The sequence below is a fragment of the Miscanthus floridulus genome, chromosome 5, assembly GCF_019320115.1.
Source record: "Miscanthus floridulus cultivar M001 chromosome 5, ASM1932011v1, whole genome shotgun sequence".
NCBI classification, from domain to species: domain Eukaryota; kingdom Viridiplantae; phylum Streptophyta; class Magnoliopsida; order Poales; family Poaceae; genus Miscanthus; species Miscanthus floridulus.
The window spans coordinates 62424279-62437758 of record NC_089584.1 but is presented as its reverse complement, the minus strand read 5'-3'; positions in this window follow the sequence as shown (position 1 = coordinate 62437758).

Genomic DNA, 13480 nt, shown 5'->3' with positions numbered 1-13480 from the left:
TTAAGATTAAAATTTCCCGCAATGCTTGTCTGGATCAGGTGGCTTGGAATTTTGAAAAGGCTGGTATCTTTTCTGTGAGAAGTGCATATAGTCTGGCTATGAGAAGGGAGCATGGTGAAGGGGAGATCGGCAGCAGTTCTACCCTTGCTGATGGGAGAAAGGTGTGGAAGACCTTATGGTCTCTTATTGTCCCTGAAAAAGTCAAAGTTTTCGTGTGGAAAATTGCCAACAATGGGATTCCTACTCAAGCTAATAAGTGTTATTGACATATTGCTCCTCAAGCTACCTGTGAGATGTGTGGTCACTGAAGTGAAAACTATTTCCATGCTTGTGTGCAGTGCCCTCACGTCGTTGCCCTGCGTCACACTATGAGAGAGCATTGGGCGCTACCGGCTAAGGAGGACCTAGTGTTTACTGGACCTGATTGGTTGTTAGTCCTCATGTGCAGATTCACGGCAGAGGTGAATGCAAACTTGCTTATGCTCTTATGGAGGGTTTGGAGTGTGTGCAACAGTGTCCTACACGCCAGACAAAAGGTTTCTCTAGAGGGGTCCATCGTTTTCTAACACGATACATGGACTCTCTTCTACAATGCTGTCACGAAAGCTCGCAACATGATACTAAGGGGAAGCAATGTGCACTTGTGGGGAATAGACGCCCCTCAGAAGCTAATCAACAGGTTCAGAAATGATGGAGCCCTCTATCGCCGGGTTCCTTGAAGATTAATGTTGATGGCGCCTTCATCCCTAGCTCGGGGCAGCTGCTGTGAGTGTGGCGATCAGAGATCATGCAGGTCAAACAAAATTGGCATCATGGTGTGTGCTCTTATATTGTAGGGCTGCTGAGGAGGCAGAAGCTGCTGCATGCCGCGAAGGGATTACACTTGCTGCGCAGTGGCCGAAGACTCATATGGTGTTGGAAACTGATTGTGCTATGGTGGCCACAAAGTTAAAGAACACTGATCAACACCACTCGGTGGGCTAGTCTCTGGTGCATGAAGCGCAGATTGCTATGGAGGAGTTGAGTGGTTTAAACATCGTTAAAATTGGTAGGTGTCATAATATGTAGCGCATGAACTTGCTCGTTTTGTAATTAGGTCGGGTCATAGTGAGGTCTTTTTTCTTCTTTTCCTGAGTTTGTTTTATCTCTCGTATGTAAAGATACTCCTTAATTATTAATAAAGTAAAAGGCAACCGCTCAATAGCAGTCCCATTCTAGTGCCGTCACAGTCGTGGCTCTTCTTCATGATTCGAGATTTCCATAATAGCAACAAAATCTAAGAGTAGTTTTGCACAGAACGTTATATATATAGTACTCTACACATTCGTTGCAAAGGCCTAAGGTCTCTTGGTTTTGTAACTAGTAAGCCTCTAGCCTTTGTAAGTAGGATGCAGGCCATGCAGTACTCTATCTAGTTAGAGGTGGAGTTGTAAACAATCCCTTTCATATCAAGCTGAGATCTAAATACACTACACCACAACACTAATATAGCATCATACGTGTGTCGTTATAAGTTCACTAATACCGTTGAATTGTTGTTCGGTATAGCTGGCCCACAGATTAAGTGTCGGTAAATGTACCTTTTGCGTTGAACTATCTATCGGTATAAATATTTGGCTGTATAGTTGAACTGTCAGTCGGAATAGATAAACAAAATGGACGAACCTTTGGTCGATATAGAGTGGTGCGCACTCTAAAAAGGAGAAAAAGGCCCGTTCGTGGGAAGATAAAGATGGGCCTTCACGCTAGCAGCCCAACTCAACACCCAACTCCCTCAACCCTAACCCCCACATCCAAACTCCCCCTCTCTCTCTCCTAATCTTCCAAAGCCACCGCCCTACACTTCTCCTCTCCGTCTCTTCTCTCGCCTCAACACCGCCGCCACCGCCGCCTGTAGATCAAGATTCGCCCGGTGCCACCACGAAGGATCGAGATTGATCCAGCGCTGCCGCATAGACCTTGAGATCTTGCCAATGCCATCTACCACTCCTCCCTTCCGAAGGCGACGACTGCTGGATCCTATAGCCGGGCAGGATTCAAGGATGAACCGATGGATCCAGGGTGGGCGTCCAGAACTGCGACTTGCCATCTACTCCTGCTGCTTTGGAGGTACATGAATCATTCGTGTTCTGCTCCATCGTGGGCTCTTCTTGTAGGAATGGACCATGGAGACGACATGATTCTTTGGGGCTCAGGTGGGTCTACCACCGTCACATTGGAAGCGCCTGTGGAGCAGTAGCAGCAAGCAGATCTTGGTGCCCTAGCGTTGTGGCTACAGGCGCGAGTCTATAGGCATGGGTGGCCGGCATACGGAGCCTAGATCTAGCACGCATGGGACTCGCCTGGCTGTCTCCTCTTCAGCGTGGTTGGCGCTCTCAAGCTTTGCCGGCTATGACGAATTGTTGGCGTGCTGCTCTGTGGTGAGGCTAAGCAGAAGCTTTATTTAATTCCTACATTAGTTGTTTTGTATACATGTAATACAGTTAGTGCATGTGCATAGTTGTTTTTAATACATGTAATATAGTTAGCTCTGTTCCTTTAATTCCTACAGCCGAGCCAATGGAAACTATTTTGTTTTCCAAAGGTGTCTACTTCATTTCTGTGGTATGGTACTTTGCTTATGGTCTGTCTATAAACACAATAGCTTAGTTTAAGATGAGGTCTGAATGAGCCTAGTGTTCCTGTTGTGGAACAACACCCTGAGATTTTTGCTCCACATTGGTATTACTGTTTTTCCATTTTATCCATTGACTTGACAACTTCAGATAGAAATAGCAAAGGGCACTCGGTTCTATCATTGCATTGCAAGGGAAGTGACATTGTCCAAGGTTGACATATTTTCTTCCATCACTGCTATCCACATTTGCTAAGCACTAAATTGATGTCTTCTTGCTGATTATTTTTTCTAGGCTTTTAGTATGCATCGCTCTAAATGTGTCACCTTATAGCAGCTAAAGTTCGAGTAAATGGTCTTCTCTTTGACAGAAGAATAGCTCAATACCACAGGTAGTTTATGAGGTCCTTGTTCTCATATAACCATCAGCCAGGGAGACATGGATGTATTGCTAAACAAAATTAAATGACATTTCCATTCTTTAGGATTGTAGTTCATTGCATGGTAACTTTTGGAAAGCAAAAAAAATGCAGTATCTTCAGTCATGTAATAAGAATTGGTTGTTTAATCTATGAACTATAGAGTTTGTGAGTTGATTATATGATATAAATGTTTAGGTTTAACTTCAATATTCGGAGCAACTACCTTCTAGCTACGAAGTATCCTGGGAAGGAGCTTGTGCTATGGTATAGTTCTTATTCTCTATGCCTTACTGTCATTGCCTTCTCTTAAGCTTCTGATGTGTTGTGTGGTTGCACTCTTTGTGGAAAAAGGCATAATCTGAAATCCACTTGATCTCCTCATGGATAAAACATGAATTTTTTTTTGAATTATTTATATTTCTAACAGTTGAAGGTTACCAAGGCATCATAATCTTCCCAGGGTATGTTTCTAGATTTTACTTTGAGCAAATAGTCAAGTCTTGGATTTTACTTTGAGCAAATAGCCTAGTCTTCTCCAATTTCTTTTTTATCTCCAAATCTGTCTATTACATGTTCTTTAGTAAAGTCATTGAGTTGTTATCAGTGAAGTCATTGGGGTACTAGTCCTTGCTGTTTTTGCTAACAGTATACCCCTGTTTAACATAAATCTATTGAAATTGATGATGTCTGTGTATGGTTCATTCGCTGCAACATTTTACAACATGTTTCTGTTGTAATGCCCATATAAGCCGTGAACCACTTTTTGATTTGAAGACCCAGTTGATTCATTGTGTAAGAATTAGTAAACTTCCTAGTGACAAAACGGTGAGCTTGCTAGTACTTATGACAAAACAGTGAGCTTGCTAGTGACAAAACAGTAAACTCCTAGTTTGAGCTGATTGTCTTTCAGTTAGTGATGGTTTTTTAAGTAACCTTAGTTGTATAAACTGCACAGTTGTGATTAGTAACTTTAGGCTTGGATTTGGGCTGCTTGTGTGTTGCAAATGTGCTCGTGCATTTGGTAGTTCCTTGAGAGTAGGGACACTGCAATTCCATTTTAACTTGCAGCCCTGGCTGTTATTATTTTTAACTTGCAGTCCACAATTGATAGTTCTACAGTTGACTAATCACAACCATAATGTTACTAAAGTGATAAATACATTTTTTTAACAATTTACACTTTTCACTTTGTTCAGGTGGGAGGTCCTAGCTAGAGGTAGCGTGATGCTCGATCGTGTCGGCAGCAAGAGGACCAGTGCTCACTGATGCTATTTTGTTTTGGATAGATTCGAGACCTTAGGATAAAATAGCTTTGTGGTCACATGAGGTAGATGTAGGGATGTTGATGGCTTGCTCATGCACAAACTTCATGTTTGCGAGCTTCTAATCTATTTTGTACTTATGAACTTGAATCTGACCGACCTTACATTGGGCTACTCTTATATGAATGAATCAGTTATGGTTAATATATCTTGTAATGAATGCGTGTCCATTGATAATAGATTATTTTTGGGTTATTATGTACTACTGATTAGCAACATATATATTGTCTCTATGTGAATGATTCGTGTTGGATTGTTAGTTGCTAAAAGTATTTATAGCTTCAAACTATGTGTCGGTATATGTACCCCCTAAGGCGTCAGACTGTCGGTCGCTAAAAACTTGTCGGTCGGTGTAGGCTATACCGACGCCACTTTCAGCGGCTGCAAGTAAGTGTCGGCATAGATCTATACCGACCGATGGAGCATCGCTATATCGATCTATACCGACCGACGGTACGTCCCTAGTCTGGGGCTGTGGTGTAGTGATATTTACTTGAGATTGTTTTCTACATAAAAATGAGAAAACTACATTTAATGTAGCCCATCATCTATCCTTCATTCCTAACCATCAGCCAATGACAGATGAGTGGGAGAAAATAATGCTGGCCAGAACAATGTATATTGTTTAGCATCTTGCATGTGGATAGCTTATACAAACTAAAAAACCTAAAAGTTATTGCAGGAGTATGTGGAATTGTGGCATCTACCTTTGGCAGCCGCATAGAGCTCGATGTGGACGTGGGTTTCTACGGTGGGAAAACTTTTAGTTGTCATGCAGCGCGCAGCGCAGGGGAAGGGATGGGAAGGGGCAGCGCGGGCAGCACATGTGGAAGAGATGGGAAGGGGCAGCGTGTGCGAGGAGCGAGGGAGGGGGCGGGGAGAGGGGCAGTGTAAAATTGGCCAAAGATTGGGGCGACCTGGTGAATTTCTTTTTCAACACGAGTGGAAACGACTAGGTGGGCCTATGGGGATCGAGCGAAAATGATCGAGGATGATTGCGCTGGAAATTTTTTTTAGGTTTACAGGTAGAGATTCCACTGAACATACAATACAAAACATGTCCCTAAGGCTTAGTGTCACTTCACTAATGACTTCTACTAAACAACTATGATCGGTCTACTTCAACATCTATGCTGTGTGCATGGTGGCCTGTCCCCACCTTCGGATGAGGGCGTGTGAGCATGGTTCACTATGGGCGGCAACGCTCCAATCCCAGCCGGCCGTCCCGGCAGATGCCGCTACCCCATGGGCAAGCACATGCAACTACGCCTCCCCTTACCCTCATCTAAGGCTGTGACGTACCTTGCGCCCCTCGCCTCCCCTCCCCTCGCCTACGGTGTCGGTAGCACCTCGATCCGGTGTGGGTGGGGCAGATCTATGGTGGAGGCGGCCGGATTCATGCCTAGCACCCAATTCAGCAGGGCTTGGACAGATGGGTCGCAACTACTTGATCTGCGATGTAGCACACCCTATCCGGCGGTGAGGCGGTTGCTGGAGAGCTGACTTGAAGACCAAGGAGAGGTCTGCTAGGTTGAGATGGGATGTGGGCCGGTGCAGCTACACATCCGGTGACTCGGCTCTTGCTCACACACGCCAGCTAGGCTAGGTGACGGTAGGGTGCCCGGAGTCGCGGCTGGAGGCCGCATGCGCCCGTGCTCCTACGCGCTCGCCGGCTAGGCCAAACGATGGCCGGTTGGCCAAGGTTGTGGCCATTGGGGTTCGCGTCTGCGGCGTGAGGTCTCGCTTCATTTCGCGTGGTGGTGTCTGACCACAAGCAGTGCGGGATGGAGGCAGGTGAGTAGGGGAACCGTTCTGCATTGGCCTCATCTATGGGGGGCCCTCCGGTGAGAGGCACTATCTAAAAAGAGTTATATCAACTAGTGCCCCATACAGATGCCATACAAAACATGCGTTTGTGATATGAATTCACAGACGCGTGTTTCTAACATGCGTTTGACATAAGTCACCGACCAAAGTCACTGATCCAGCAAAGTCAACATGCGTCTATAATAAAGTGTTTATATAGATGCGTGTACCTAACCCACATCTGCATTATGTACTTAGGGCACGTGTGTAAGGTGAGTGCTTACTCACGGACGTGTGTTTGTCAACCCGCATGTAAAATCTCACGGACCCAAAAAATAAATTTATTAACTTCAGTGTAATGTTGAGGACTTCGCGTCCACTCCCATCCGCCCCTCCCGTCCTCAGATCACATCTCGTCCTCTCCGTCGAGAGAGCAAAGGATCATGGCCACCGTCACCACCTGGCATCTTCATCCCCACCTTCGGTCATGATGCCATTGTCGCCGCCTCGTCCTCCCCAACCGCCGCCTGCCTCGTCCCGTTCTAGCACCCCCACGCGCGACTCTCTCTCTCTCTCTCCCTTCTTCTCTTTCTGCTCTGACGAGCACCTCCATTCGCATCGCCAGGATAGGCTCCTCGATGTCATGGCGTTGTGGGCTCATGGATTCGGCCCAGGATCCGCTCGTCGCTCGACGGGATCTCTCGATCGGTACTAGCTTTGCCCCCTCTCTTTGGTTCCATAGGTTACCGATGTTAGGGTTTGTGGGGTAGGTTTTGAGCCCTGATCCGCTCGATTAAGGATGGATTCTGCACTGGGGTGTTGGTTCTATGCGTGTCCTATAGGTTTCACCTCGGATTGTTGTGATTTCTCGCGTTAATTTTTGCGTGATTTTTCTGGTGTTTTGTTCAGTCCATAGGTGTTTGACTCGTATTCATGAATTCATTAGGATTTCATGCCGCGATATTTGAGCCTATTGCTTCAATTAGTCTATAGTGACCTGAATTCATCTATATGCCCTTCATCAGAGTAGTTGAATCTGTAGTGTGCATTTGGTCTGCAGTGACCTCAATAAGGTGTTAATTTGACCTAGCATAGCTTAAATCATTTATTGTTCCTCCTAAATTGGTGCTTTCCTTTTAGTTTTGTCCTGTTGACTGTGGGGCATTTACATATTTACCATTATTATGGATGACATCTTATACTGTGTCACTGACACATGAGTCACTGACATGGTACTTTTTATACCACTCACATCATAATGATGGTAAATATGTAAATAATCCGCATATGAGCAGCTTGCATGTGGCAAAATGAGGCGAGCAGATAATGGTCGTCCGAATTTCCTTCCTGAGAAATGCCATATTGCAGGTAATCACTTTGCAGCATCCTCTTTGTTGCACTAGACATTTGTCTTGACTCTAATACAGGTTTAGTTTGTAATTTTGCATATGATGTGAGATGAAACTGAAATATATGTGTCAGTGTTTCGAGTTACCACCATCAAGTAAATTTATATTATTGCGCGTCTAACTCGGATGGTGTGCTTAGAGGACACGAGGTTTATACTGGCTCGGGCAGAAAGTCCCTACGTCCAGTTCGTTGTTGCTGTTCGTGTTACTAGCACTACAAGTTTGTAGTAGGGGTATAAATGGGCGAGAGAGAGGGAAATGATCCCAAGTCTCTGGTAGAAAGAGTGAACATGTGCTAAGAGCTTGATCGCTGCTCAGCCACGTATTCGTGTCATGTTCTTGTGTGTTTATCTCATGTTCTGATCAGTTCGGGTGATTCGATCGGTCCTCGATGAGTCGATCCCCCTCAAGGGATGCCCTGCTTTTCCTTTTATAGGCCAAGGGAAAGCATGGGTTATAGCAGAGGAAGAAAGAAGAATGAGAGGGAGAAGAAGTCCTTCAGGATTGTTGGGTCCTTCTTCTCCTTCATGCGAGTCCCGCTGACCCTGTAGATGTCAACAGGGACAGCTCCATGTCGCGGCCCTGTCCGTCACTGGCACCATGCGCACGCGTCGTCTGTTGGTCATGGCGTTCTATTCTATCACAACGGACATCATGGTGAGTTGACGTGCCTATTAGTGTCCGTAAGGGGGTTAGGCAGAACAGCACTGATACGCCCGATGCTGTTCCTGATGTGAATCCTTAGGTATGGCCCGTTGTGGCCACATGTTACATCGGGGCATGCCGGTCTCTTTCTTGGTCTTAGAGTTTTGACCCAGCCCTATACGCTTGGACCTGGAGTGGTTGGCGGCGGTATCGGTCTCCATCGGTTGAGATGGAGCCCGTGACCTTGGGGTCGGGTGAGGTAGAGCCCGCCCCCAGAGGCCGAACAAGGCGGAGCACGAAACCAAGGGTCGAGCGAGGCGGAGCCCATGGCCTCAGGGTCAGACGAGGCGAAGCCCACGCCCCAGAGGTTGGGCAAGGCGGAGCACAAATCGAAGGGTCGAGCGAGGTAGAGCCCACGGTCTTAGGGTCGAGCGAGGCAGATCCCATGGCCTTGGGGTCAGGTGAGGTGGAGCCCATGGCCTTGGGGTCGGGCGAGGTGGAGCCCATGGCCTCGGGGTCGGGTGAGACGGAGCCCGCCTCCAGAGGTTGGGTGAGGTGGAGCTTGCGCACCTAGGGGTTGGTTGGAGCTGTAGTCATGCTCTTGACTGCTCGGATGAATCAATGTTGATGGTCATTAGCTCCTCCTCTTCGGGTACCCTAGTATTGGTCCCCGACAGTAGCCCCGACTCTATGGAGGAGTAGAATACTCCTTCGAAGGTTTTTCCAAACGTGAGGACTCTGAGGGCCTTGGCCTTCTTTTGTTGCCCATGGTATGACCTAGGGACAGTGAATCCCTTTCGTCGAGATCGGACCCCTTAGGGGTATAGCCATGAGATTTGGTGGGTCGGAAAAGGTCTTTCCTGATTTTGACCCCTACGGGGGTCTGTTGTTCTATGATCGTGCGTCTGATCTCCTTATGAGTCCAACTTTCCTTGAGCCTCTGCCCATAGCAGGGGTCCAGTTGAGGGTCGGCTCATATTTGTGATTGTTTTCCCTCAAACATTTTTAATAAAAATGGAGGGGCTGAAGTGTGCCATGATTTTTCTTTACGGACTAATCATGGTGTTCAGTGAGCTATTAATGGGCTAGTATGAATGGGGCCCTAGCATCCCATTCGTGGGGGTCTAGCTTGGGTCAACCGGTGACTGGCTCTAGATTCTCAGTGGTCAATCCATATAGTTCTTAGGTCCGTTCGACCGGTCCCGAGGGCTCTCTGCCTTTCTTTGAGGAAAAACAATGGATCGTATCTGGCCGAGACTTGAACGTGGGCCGAGATGCCCATGGTGCTCGTGTGCTCAGGTTCTGGCTGCTAGTGGGCCTATCCCTTTTCACCCCCTCACTCTAAAGTTGTCCGAAATAGTTGTCGAACCCGTCGGTGGGCCAACTTTCAAACTCTTGGGCCTAAACGGGACATAGGAGCCTTTTCAGCTCAGTATCCCTTTTACATATGATGGGTCATGGCCCATTCATGACAGGGTTGGCATAGCCCTCATGTGGCATTCCATTGCTCCTTAACCCACCTCCTGACAGATGGCCGAGTCATTCTGAAGACCGACTCAGGTGGCCTGTTGGCCTCCTCTTGATGGGGATTCTGTGGGCATGGCTCGAGGTTAGGATCAAATGAGAAGGTCGAGATAACCCTGTTTGCATCTGAGTGGATTGGGCAAGGGCCACTGGGGCTCATCTGCATTTTCTCCCCTGGCTCTGTCTGACACGAGGTGGCCTCAAGCCCTTTGTAGGTCGGCCTTTGAACCTCGGTCGGTCGGATTCCTGAGTCGGGGTCAGGAGGCTCGAGCCCCTGAGCCCAACAGGGCTCAGTAGGGGTCAGCCGAGTTTAATGTGTCACCCCATCCACGATTTCCACAACCAGAGGGGCTGAGCTAACGACACTTGCCTCGATGGCTCGAGTGTCGTGCTCGATGAGCTCGCTAACGTGCATGTCCGAGTGGAATCTGGGTCTATCGTTCATGATGGGAGCAAAGTCCTCATGTGGAATTTCACTGCTCCTCAACCTACCTTCCTATAGATGCCTGAGTCGTTCTGGAGACTAAGTCAGGTGGCCCGTTGGCCTACCCTCGATGGAGATTCTATGGCTTGGCTCGAGGTTAGGATCAAACGAGAAGGTCAAGATGACCCTGTCCACTTCTTAGCAGGTTGGGCAAAGGCCACTGGGGCTCATCTTCATTTTCTCCCCTAGCTTTGTTTGACGTGAGGTGGCCTCAAGCCCTTCGTGGGCTGACCTTCAAACCTCGGTCGGTCGCCGCTCCTGTCGAATAAGACGACTACCGCTTTGTGACGTGACACAAAGCGTTGTGACGCAATAATTGCATATGCGATGCTTGGATGTATGAGATGAATGTATGAATGCATGCATGAAAATGAATGCTCATGCACTAGAGAAGTAAAGTGGGGGTTGGTAAAGCTACCTTGATGGCTCGAGTGACGACTTTGGGGAGCTCTTACTGGATAAGTTTGTGTGAAATCTGTGTCCATTGTTCATGATGGAGTCAGCATAACCCACATGGGGCATCCTACTGCTCCCTACCCATCTCTCGGCAGTGGCCTGAGCCATCCGATCGACTTAGGTGACCTACTGGCCTCTCCTCGATGGAGATTCCATAGGTGGGCCCCTCCAAATACTTCCTAGGAAGGCGGAGGCTAAAGCTCGGGGTACGGTGACAAAAACTCTGATCATGCTAGTGAGCAAAAACATCGTAGCCGCTGGGGCGTAGGTTTCTTGCAGTCTGACCAGTTTTACTCAGCATTTGTTTCTGCACACCTTGTCTTTAGGGTTTAGCATGAGAAAGGGGTTGGGCACAGAGAATGTCAACCAAATAGACACTCTTGCTAGCCCCCGAGTGAGGCCCAACCTCTTGCCATTGCTAGGATCGGGTGTCACTTAGAGATGACACATCTCTTGGTAGCGGCCCAAGCCGTCCGATCAACTTGGGTGACCTGCTGGCATAGGACTTACCTTGATGGCTCGAGTGACGGGTTTAGAGAGCTCTTACTGGACATGTCTGAGTGGAATCCGGGTCCGTCATTCGTGATAGAGTCGGCATAACCCACATGGGGCATCCTACTGCTCCTTACCCATCTCTCAATAGTGGCCAAGCCATCCGATCAACTTGTGTGACCCGCTAGCGCAGGACTTACCTGCGAAGATAGAGGATGAGATCATCTCGCCCAAGAAATTAGTTAGGCAGATAAGCCAGGCGGTGAACTTGTAACAAATGGACATGCTCTTAAATTTCGTTATGGCCAAACAGCTTTTTAGCCCTTCTCCCCTTTTTTATAAAAAAGTTAGTGTGTTCCGACCCTTTGTGTCATTGAGGTTGTATAGCTCAGGGTGTGGGTGAACAAACTCTGATCATGCTAGTGAGCAAAAACACCATAGCCGCTAGGGCATAGGTTTCTTACAATCTGACCAGTTTTACTTTGCATTCGTTTCCGCAACCCTAGCTTCTAGGTCTCAATGTGAGAGAGGGTCGGGCATAGAGAATGTTTGCTAGGTGGATATATTCTTAGACACGTACCGACTCTTTCCGTAGTTAAGGCTAAAAAGCTCAGGGTGCGGAAAAAACTCTGATCACGCTGGTGAGCAAAAACGCCGTAGCCACTGGGGTGTAGGTTTCTTGCAATCCGACCAGTTTTACTCTGTGTCCATTTCCGCAACCCTTGTTTCCATGTCTCAACGTGAGAAAGGGTCTAGCATAGAGAATGTCTACCGGATAGATATGCTCTTATTAGCCCCCAAGTGAGGTCCGACCCCTTGCCGTTGTTGGGATCGGGTGTCACTAAAGATCGGGGAGTAGATAGCGAAACTGATAAGAAAAAGTGTGCATATATTAAGGGTAAAAGCGACGTAGCTGCTTGATGTTCTAGACATTGTCGAAGACTTCGCCGTTGATGGTTTTGAGCTTGTAGGTGCCTGGTCGGGGCACCTCCACGATGATGTATGGTCCCTCCCACGGTGGAGAGAGCTTGTGGTGGTTCTTGTTGCTCTGGATGAGGCGGTGCACCAGGTCCCCGATGTTGAATGCCTGACCCCACACTCGATGGCTGTGGTACCAGCGTAACGCTTGCTAGTACCTAGCCGAGCGGAGGAGGGCAACTTTGCGTGCTTCATCTAGCTGGTCCATGGCATCCTTGAGGGACGCCTTGGCTCCCTGTTCGTCATACGCCCTGACCCTTGGCGCTCCATAGTCGAGGTCGGTCGGGAGGATAGCCTCAGAACCGTAGACCATGAAGAATGGAGTGTAGTCAATGGCCCATCCAGGGGTCGTCCTCAGGCTCTAGGGCACCGTGGGAAGTTCCACGACCCATCGTTTGCCAAACTTGTTCAACTGGTTGAAGATCCTAGGCTTAAGGCCTTATAGGACCATGTCGTTCGCGCACTCAACCTGCCCGTTTGTGCGGGGGTGCACCACAGCGGCCCGATCGACGCGGATGTGGTATTCATCGTAGAATCGGAGGAACTTCTTTCCGATGAACTACGTGCCGTTGTCTATGATAATGGGGTTTAGGACTCCAAAGCGATGGACGATGTCAAGGATGAACAACACGGCATGCTCGGACTTGATCATGGAGATCGGTCATGCCTCTACCACTTTGTAAACTTATCTACGGTGATAAGCAAGTGCTTATAGCCCCCGGGCGCCCTCTTGAGAGGTTCGAGCCCCTAGACCGTGAACGGCCACATGATGGGGATTGTCTAGAGTGCTTGGGCCGATAGGTGGGTCTACTGGGCATAGTACTAACACCCTTCACAGGTGCGAACAATATGTTCAGTGTTGGCTACCATAGTCGGCCAGTAGAAGCCTTGTCAGAATGCATTTCTGACTAGGGTTCTAGATCCGACATGGTCACCGCAGACCCCACCGTGGATATCGCTCAACAACCACTTCCCTTGTTCGATGGGGATGCTGCACTGCAGGACCCCGGTGTGGCTTCGCCTATAGAGCTCGCCATCAATAATGGCAAAGGACTTGGCACAATGTGCAAGCCACCAAGCCTCTGTTTTATCCATTGGTAGTGCCTCGTGGAGGAGGTAGTCGAGGTAAGGCGCCCTCCAGTTGGCCAGAGGGTCAGGCTCTGTCGCTGGATCCTCGTCAAGCTCCACGACTTCGGAGTCAGATGGAGTCAATGGCTGGTTAGCCCCTGAGCCTAGGGTAGGTGGCCTGCCATTGGCTTGTTCTGGCTCCTCATAGCAGACCGAGGGTTTGTACTGATCGCTGGCGAAGACGCCTGTCGGCACTGGCT